The sequence below is a fragment of the Epinephelus moara genome, chromosome 24 (assembly GCF_006386435.1).
Source record: "Epinephelus moara isolate mb chromosome 24, YSFRI_EMoa_1.0, whole genome shotgun sequence".
NCBI lineage: Eukaryota > Metazoa > Chordata > Actinopteri > Perciformes > Serranidae > Epinephelus > Epinephelus moara.
This window is the reverse complement of record NC_065529.1, coordinates 29710487-29720502: the sequence shown is the minus strand read 5'-3', so window position 1 is coordinate 29720502 and position 10016 is coordinate 29710487.

Genomic DNA, 10016 nt, shown 5'->3' with positions numbered 1-10016 from the left:
TTGCATCTGAGATTTCTGCTGACACCCCAATAGAGCCGAATGGAATTTCATTTATAGTGTTTAAACCATCAAAAAACATTAACAGCAGCACGTCTTTCCAGAAACAATGCCCTTGTTACTCAGTATAAACCACAGACCACACTGTGAAGCAGTTTTCATTGGATCTACTTTCTACTGAAGAAAAAGTCCCAGTGAAAACTGTTCATTATGATGTCTCTCCTGTGGTTGCGTTTTTAACGGTACCCTTCCATTATAACAAAAATAATTTGTACTTTTGAACTGTTAACATGTTAATGTGCAAACATCATCTTGTTCATTCATTCATCATCCAAAACTGCTTGTCCTGGTTCAGGGTCACGGGGGGAGGGCTGGAGCCTGTGCCAGCTGACACTGTGTGAGAGGCTGGGTACACCCTGTCGCCAGGCAATCGCAGGGTAGATCATCTTAAAAAAAGCAAAGTATATATATCTCATAAGCCTGTATTACTGTAAACAGAGTACTGTCTGTCACTTCTAGTCACTATAGTGCATTAATGCTGAAGTGGGATTGTGGCCAGTGAACCCTGGTGGAGTGAGCTGCCTCACTGGCCCACAAACACACATTCAAAAATAGCTTTTTGGCCAAGGTGATAGCATGAGTTTGTTTCCAGGTTTGTAGTGCCAACAACATTTGTCATGACACTTTCTGCCTTGTGCTTGACATGAAAATAAGTTTTGAGTAGGCACAGTCGAAATATGGGACTAAGAGGGACAGAGACTTAGAATGGGAGCATACAAGTAGAAGATACAGTAGTGGTCTATTTTGAGAAATGCATTTTTGTGTGTATTCCAGTGATGGACAGTCACCTTGCACTGGGTAAGAGGGGTCTTCTATGAATAAGACTTTGGGACATTTAAGTTTCAGGCATTAGCTTCTTCCATTTATGTTTAGAATGAAAGCAGTGAGGCAAATATTTATACAGTGCTGAACTTCTTATATCAGCATTCAGAAGGCCACATGAATTTATATGCATTGAGGTTCACACTGAATTGTAGGGAACATGATCATGTATTTTGCCTTTACAGTAACATTATAAATGCTGTACAAAGCTTCTATTCCTTTCCTCCTTATTGAAGGAAAAAAACTCTTAGTAAGCCTATAACTCTGTTATTAAAGTACAAATAAAGTATAATGTATAGATAAACAAAAACTTGTGGAAATGTGGTCCTAACAACTGTGACAAAAAAAAAACTACAAAACATCAGCTGGAGATTTTCCTGGAACAAGACTAAAACTACATTTTTTTACTATCATAATAAGGATAGAACAAATTGACCTTTAATTTTTTATTTTTTTTAATTTTTAAAAATGAAATAAGTTTTAAAAAACACTGCTAAATACTGACACAGAGTTCTGTATAGACAAACCTCCCTGCCCTTCCATGCGCCTACATGGATCGTCTGAGGCAGAGGCAGCAGCATCAAAGACCCCCCGGGAACAGAACAGAGCAGCATCAGTGAAAAACAGAAATGACATTGGTAAGTCAGACACAGCATGAAAAGGAGGAGCTGGGGTGGAGGCGGGTTGCAAAGCAGTTTGCAGAGGAAGCAGCAACAGTGGGCAGGCCAGAGCAGTTTAAATAGGATGCCTTGAATGAGATTCACAAATTGGTTGCACAGAAAGGAATCATGTGATCTATCAGCTGACTCCCTTCCATCAATCAGCTGCTCCATCAGTTGATTGGGCTGTTTGAGATCAGCTGATGTAGCTGAGATGTGAGCTGAGCTTGACACTGTGTCCTGCCTGAACTAACGCTATGCTCAGTCTTTGAAACAACTGCTTTTGGTGGCACAATCCCGGCCGAAAACGCAGCGATGTGTCTGTAAAACACAGCAACCTTTTGTGGCACTATCCCTACAGGAAACATAAAGATGTCTTGGTAAAATATAGTTCCTTTTTGTGGCACCATCCCTGCTGGAAACACAGCGACATGGTGCTAAAAAACACCCATGTTTGGTGGCTAAAAAGCTGCTGAAAATGCTGTGATGACTTGCTGAAAAACAACTGGTTTGGTTGTTTGTTGGTGTTGAGCATTGGTCTGCAGCTCTCACAACCCACTATCCTGTACACCTCCCGCTGATATACTTAATCATTTTAGAAATGTTGATATGATAGTATGAAACATGCAAATATAACGTATCCATAGTTTGCAGAAACAATGCCAACACTTTCTTTTGGCAGCTGAGCTGGAGCATATGACGACGCCATGTGGTCATATGTTTTCTGCTGTATGGAGCGCTGCACAGTTTATAAAATGTTAAATGAGTCTGTTCTTTGATTTATACACTAAGGCAGGGCTTTGCATGTTTCCATATAGTCCCTGTACTAGGTGCATGCGTGCGGTGACACTTCTTTGGCTGTACACTGTTGTGTTTGGCACCCGATGCACAGAGCCACAGAAACTTAATCCTGTGTTGCTTTTTATTTGACCTGAGAAAAAGAAAATTACCTGTTTCCTTCAGGGCTAAAAAAATGGGGTGAAATTGTATGAGCCATTGTAGTAACAGCTTTCAGCAGCTTGGTTTAAAGGAATAATTCATTTACCTTTACAGCTATCCATCACATACCTTATTACCCAACACCTCAAAGCGGGTCAGATAACTGTCTTTTTGGCTACACAGTAAGAGCCTCTGAAATCACATCAGCACCTACAGTATAATGTAGTCCACTTTTATCAGCACTGTCTCCAGTATCAAAGCTCGGGTTGTGATTGAACACCCAGAGACTCCAGGTAGGTTTCTAAAGCAGAGGAGGAAAAGAGACAAAAAGTACTGGTAATTAATGGCTGTCACAGGATACGGAGTGGATGCAGAACGATTACAGATGACATATAAATTGCTGTGTAATTTCAGATGCTATGGGCGTTTTCTGTTGGAGCAGGTCCCCTCTTGTACTGCCTGACAGATGATATTCGAATGGAAGTCGAGGCCAGAGGGATAAGATGCCATTGTTGAACCATTTGATATGCCAAGGACATATAATGGTCTGGGCCACATGCAGAACAGCAGATCAAACACCTTCTAGGATTTCAGGAGAGCGCAGTGTAACACAAAACAAGCTCTTTGAAAAGGCCCACATCATTATACTCCACAGTTCACATTGTAGTATCTGGGGTGAAACTATTGTAAGACATGAATAGAGAAACAACCTTTATTAAGATTTTTAAGGTGTTGCACCCTTGCCTGCATTGTTAACAGCCGACAGTTGGTGGATTCAACACAATCCAGCCTGAGGGCATTCATGGTCACTGATTAGTCAAATATGCCCGCACGCTTTCTCCTTAAAGGGCCTCATCAAGTTTCCTTATTTGATTTATGCCCGAACAGCTGCAGAGGTGGCACGCACACCAGCCAGGCCGCAACATAAAGGTGCATCTGTAACATAATCTCCTCTGTCCCTCTGCCTCTCCACATACAGTTTGATGATCTATGAAGGTGATTAGGTTCACGTCAGAGGGAAGACATGCCAGGCACTCTGAGGAGTCTTAGCTTGTTGGAGGTGATCCAAGCGTAGTACAGACAACTGATGATCTCTGTGTTCCTGGATCATGGGCCCCATTAGCAAACAGCTCACCATGACTATCATAACGTTTTGATCAATGGTCAGAGAGGCAGAATGGCATAGCTGAGCAGAATCAAACAAATCCATGAAAATGAAGACAGAGCACATGTGATGTGACCCTGATGTCAATCTCAAGACAATTTTAGACACGTGTAAAGGTCACGTGAGAGAGGAAGTCTTTGAATGCACTAATATGTTACAGATTTATACGGCATGTATCAGCACATCTGAATACCACTGGTTTAGTCTCACCCAACCCATTCTCATGCCAGCTTGTCTATTTCAGTGGACTTAAACATAAAAATATGACACACTATATGACGCTGTGTCAATAAATGCTTGTTACATGCATTGTGTCTTTTCAAAATACATTATACATCATGGGACATACGTCACTAGTGTAGGATGCTACACGTACTAGCACACTACATTGTTATTAATAAAACTCCATTGACATTTGGTTTCACTGGGGAAATTAATCATCCACCCATCCGCCCACCCTCCCTTGACAGACTTTCTCGCTCCTTATACTACGGTAGTTGCCAGCGGTGTCAGAACCACTCGGTGCATATCATACTGCCACGATAAGTGTCTCTGTTTGTCTGACTGCGACATCCACCGATAAAGCTGTGGTATTTGACAAGTTCAGTTGTTGCTTTTGGAATCGGAAATTGCAGCTGTCCGGTGAGTTTCATATCGCCACGAAAGGTGCCTCTCTGCATCGGTATCTCACACAGAGATCATTGACATCATTGATCACCGGGAGTGTGAACGGGATGTCTCACAGCAATTAGCATTACATCAGTATCAGAGGAGAAATGTCAAATACAATGTTATAAAAAAAAGAACCTTAAATTGAGTAAACTTTTTAGTCTTCTTTCCATACTTTCATAATAACACAGCACTGCTTTGAAAGAAAAGCTAACTTCAGCATGCTAACATGGTCACAATGACAATGATAACATGTTGATGTATAATGCCAATGTGGACCATGCCCACCATCTTTAGTTTTACTGCAGCCCATCCGATAAATGTTAAGGTGTTTTGCCAAAGACTGTAAGAATAATGGACGTGGTTACCTATTAGTTTCAGCCATCGCCATCTTGGGTATTTTGGAGACAGAAGCAACCATATTTGGGTGAAATGATGAAGCTGTGGAAGAATGAGGGGTGAATCTGACTGAGAGGGTGAAGACTCTATCAGCAGACAGCACTGAAAACAACCTGCCCTTAATTATATGGAACTTTAAGCTTTGATAAAAAGTGAATGGGTGACTTATGTAAAAATTCAACCCCTGTTGTCAAGAAGGGGGAAATCTAGCTATAGAGACCAAATCCGTTCTTTGTACCAGGCTGTAAACATGTTTATTTCTGCTGTAAAGTTGGGCATTTCAACATGGTGGTCTATGGGGATTGATTCTCTGGAGTCAGCTTCAAGTGGCCATTTAAAGAACTGCATTTTGGGCACTTCCTTGTTGGCTTAATTTTTCAGCCCTGGAGGTTGCAGCTTGTGTTTTACTCAAAACCACAAATGTAAACCTCATGCTGGCGCTAAAGGAAAAGTCAGAGGATTACCAAAGGCATTAGGGTTTGTCCCCTGGGCACCGTGGATATCTGCACAAAATTTTATTGCAATCCATCCAATAGCAGAGTTGAGCTATTTCAGTCTGGACCAACATTTCCATTACAGTTTCAGTGCAAGGCCACACCAGATGTGCCATTTTAAGGTTTCTATGTGATGCAGGCATCCTGTTAAATAAGTGCAATCCTATAAATCTTTCAATGTCCTAACATGCGCACAGATGAAGAGTAATCCCTCATCTAAATCCAATCATACTGCAATCATGGCAGTCCAGATTTGTACACTCATAACTGATTCTCATGCATGATATAGTGGATGCAGCTTTGGTTTTACAGTTTACTGGAATTTGTTTTCTTCGTGTGCATGAAATCGACATAAACGCAGCTACATGGGATCAGACCGAGATGTACTGTAGTGATCTGTATGATGCACCACCATTTTACAACCGATAATTATTAATTAAAGCACACTTGATGCAAAAGGCCTGAGATGCTTGCCTGGACATTGCACAGATCTGTTCTCCCTACAGAGATTTTACATGAAAAATTACATCACTGATCACTGTACCATGGTTATGCTTACAGAGACCAGAGCAGGAGACAAGGGGAAATGACTGTCCTTATTACCCCTCCAGACCTGTTTACCTTGCTTCTGCACTGTGAAGCCATCAATCAGGCCCTGCTAACAGCTATAGTTCACTGTTGAGTCTCTTTGGACATGTAGAGGGGGATGTCTGCACTAATAGGACCACCCAATCTGATCTGTGATTGAAGGTGGGCTGCGTCATGGCGACATGTGGCTCATCCTGTTTGGATTAAAGTCAGTAGACTTGGTTCTTCAGTGCACCAGCTCTACAGTCTTTCATTTCTGCTTTTCAAAGTGAAAACACTCACCGATGTGACGAGCTGAAGAGAGCTTAAAAGAACATGTCGAGGGATAAGAGGCAAGAGTCATGGTGTTGACACTAATTAGGGAGTAAAGAACTTAGAACTGCAAAAACACTCAGAAAAAGTCTGGGATTTCAAAGGTAAGGATCTGAGATCAGATGCAACGGGACAGAAACTGCTTGAAAGACTCCTTCAGCACACTTAAAGGTCTGCATGCAGACGTTCTGAGCACTGATATTCAAAGGCGGAGGGGAACTGCTGAACGGAAGTGTCAAGAAGGGCTTAAATAGATGTTTAAGTGGGCATCGGTATTTTGACTACTGCTGATCATAATACACAGTTTGAATTATGATGACTTCTTTATTTCCTGATTTAAGAGCCCAACCAAAATACACAAGCCAAGAAATAGTTTTAAACAAGGATCAAGAAAGTCAGTCAGAGTGTAAAAATATGCTGCTGTCAGATTATGTAACAATATCAGAGTTCATTTTTTTTTTATCTTTGCTATGTTGATAAAATAAGATAAGGTAATGTCCCTGCAAGGAAATTTGTTCTGGACTCCATGCTGCAGGTCAGCACAAGATAAAATCATATAGTACATGCTACTTGATGCTACACAGTAAACCCTAACCCTAACACAACAACAACACATAGCAGTAACAAGTTGCACATACACATACACATCTTCTGACAGTGGCAACCTACTGTACAACCTAAAGTGACCAACATCCTACATTAACCTGCAGGAATTAATATTTACAATGGTTCAGCCAGGGAACCCAGAATCAAGGTTAGACAGTAGTTATATTATTTATTGCACATTTAAGCAACTAGAAATTGTGGGAAAGTTTAGCTGAGATTTTAGTTACAGTGACAGAAGAATAAACTGTTCACTTGACCAACACTGCTCTCACTGGGAATCAGTAATCAAAACTTAAGGAATTTTGACTGTAATACAGTTTTAAACAACATGTCGTCATACCTAAATGACAGAATAAGTTGTTTGCCAATGACTACTAGAGTTACAGACCATAGAAGAGTGCCAGTGACAGCCCAACAAGTCTTCACATATCGCTATTATCCTCTTGCATCTGTTCCTGGACACTGCTATGAACGCCGGGACATCAAAAAGCATCAAAAGCACGTGGTTAAATTTAGAATAAAACGTAATAGTTTGGCTCTACATTCACACGGTTAGCGAACACCAGCCTCCTGGGTGAAAGTCCAAGGTTTGTTGCACCAGTCCGCTACCCCTCCCATCCATGCTACTGGGACTTTCCAGGTCCTTATATCATGGCGTTACCAGCATTTCAACCTGACACCATCCAGCAGCGCATAATGCCACGACAGATGCCGTCCAGCCGCGTTATCCGGTGATCATACTGCCGTGACAAGTGCCTTCCGGCCGACCAGCAGCGTACCATATCACTGTCAATGGCTACATCTGGCCGCGCTACACACTGAAGCCATCCGGCAGCATATCATACTGCCACGGACAATGGCTTTTGGCGTTAGGTGTCTAAGGCTGAAATCACTGACAAAGCAGTGGTATTCAACGACCTCAGAATGAGAACGGGCTGGACAGACTCACGTTGTGAAACGGTCGAAGTTTGGCACCAATACTACTTGGTTGGGTTAAGGAAAGGAACGTGATATGGGATGAAATATGCACATTGCTGCGCAAGCTGAGTAAGTTATGTACATGACATAAGTTAAGTGTGTTAGGTCAGTTAACTTGCCTGTGTAAGTTAAAATAAGTCAACTTCTACTGCGACCAGAGTCTTCTGGCTCAAAATGCTCTGTTTGTTTGATCCATCCATCCACACTGACCCAAGGACTTTGTTGCTCATATACTACTTCACCTGACTTCCTCCTTTGCCCAATCACAATTACTACAGCCACAATTAATATTAATATGTTTTATTATTAATATATAAGTTGCTTATACAAACAATATATGGGTTGTCTTTTAGGAGGAGGATGGTCTGGTTTTAAATGCATAGTTTTCAGTTAAAGGCACAAGTGAGACATCAATTTTAACCAACAGGAAATTGCTGCTTCATTGCAATCCCAAGGTAGATACATTTCGTGAAAGCTCAATTGCCAGAATCATTTCTCTCTTGAACCTAAGAAATCTCTAGAAACTAGAGAAACATACATGCAGATGCACCGCCACACTTGAGGTTTAACAGGCTCCCATTAAGACACACACATTACAGCACTTCTCTCTTTGCTCTCACACCCACGCTGCATTCAGGGACCGGCTGCCCCAAATGGCTGTGTTGTCGTCAGTACTCTCTCCTGGGAGGTGAAAGTGTCTCAGGTTGAGAGAGGCTTTCTCAGCTATATGTGTGTGTGAGACACTTGAAACAGAAAGAGAGGAAATTAAAGGCTGGTGGGTGGATGAAATCATTTTAAACATGAAGCTATTTAGATGTAATTTAAACATACTTACATGTGGGGGGCATTTTATCTGGCATGATCTGGTGCTGGTGCACATTTAATGCAGTTTGAGGTCTGCGTTTCTCAAAGAGACACAATGATTTATGGCCTCCTTTGTCACCCAAGGGGGCCTCAAGTACTTCATCTGAAGACAAATGACATTAACAAGACACAGAGATTTCTGTTCCTTCCTAATGTACAGGCTGACTTTGTAATAGAAATGGTGTTTCTTTACATTGAATTTCTCTTTTATTCCACTAATATTATGCTAAAATTACAGACAGTGACAGGCAGCAAATGGCAGTCCTGATTTTTTTCTACATAAACGTTAAACTGATTTGGTTTGCAAACCCCATTACATACACTAGATAAGCACAAATGGGGACTTACCTATCATAGTGAAAATCAAGAGGAGACAATAACATTTGCATGTTCCCTACCAGCCCTATCCGTTCTCATTTGTGTTAGAGTGCAGGCGACATTACAGATTGCTATAATCCCTCAAAGCTGACAATCGTGATATGGCTGTTAATGTTGTCACTGTACCGGTTTGTGCCTCCAGGACAATGAATAATTTGTACAGTCATTTTCACTCCAGGAATTGGCTTCCACGCAGGTGATTGTGTTACAACAATGCTGTTGTATAAAAAATGCACCCAATGTTGTAAAAGCCAAGAGCAGGAATGAAAATATCCTGAAGCCAGCTTCGAGCGGATCAAGTTGTAATGTCGGGTGAATGAGAAAATGCAGCAACACTACGTCTTCATCTGTTTCCCAACACTGTGCTGATAGGTTTATCAGCTGAAGAAAACTAATGTAAACCTACTGCTGATGAAACTAGCCATGTGTTCTCCGGTTCCTTCCACAGAGGGGAGACGGAGCTGAGGAGAGCTTTTGTTCTGGGGTAAAGAGCTGGTGTTGCGAGCACCTTTCAGCACCCTGATTCAGCGCACATTTACAGGGCCCCACTACACAGGTACTGCCCTGTAAGAACTTTGAAAAGCAAGGCAATGTTTCTGTCGTCAGGGGTCTATTGCACGTCTGTCCGTCCTGGAAGAGGGATCCCTCCTCAGTTGCTCTTCCTGAGGTTTCTACCGTTTTTTTTCCCCGTTAAAGGGGTTTTTTTGGGGAGTTTTTCCTTATCCGCTGCGAGGGTCATAAGGACAGAGGGATGTCGTATGCTGTAAAGCCCTGTGAGGCAAATTGTGATTTGTGATATTGGGCTTTATAAATAAAATTGATTGATTGATGATTGATTGAATTGATAAGCGAGATCTGTGTTCCAGCTGTGACAATGCATACTTGCCATGTAAGCGAGATCTGTGTTCCAGCTGTGACAATGCATACTTGCCATGTAAAATGTATATAATATCCTGAAAAAGACAGGTACCACAGCAGCAGGAGATGATCATTCTCACTTGTGTTTTGGGGAGGCTGTGTTTGTGAATTTCATGACAAGGAAGAAAAGTAGTTGAGACTCAAGGCACCAGAGGAGGACTATGGCTG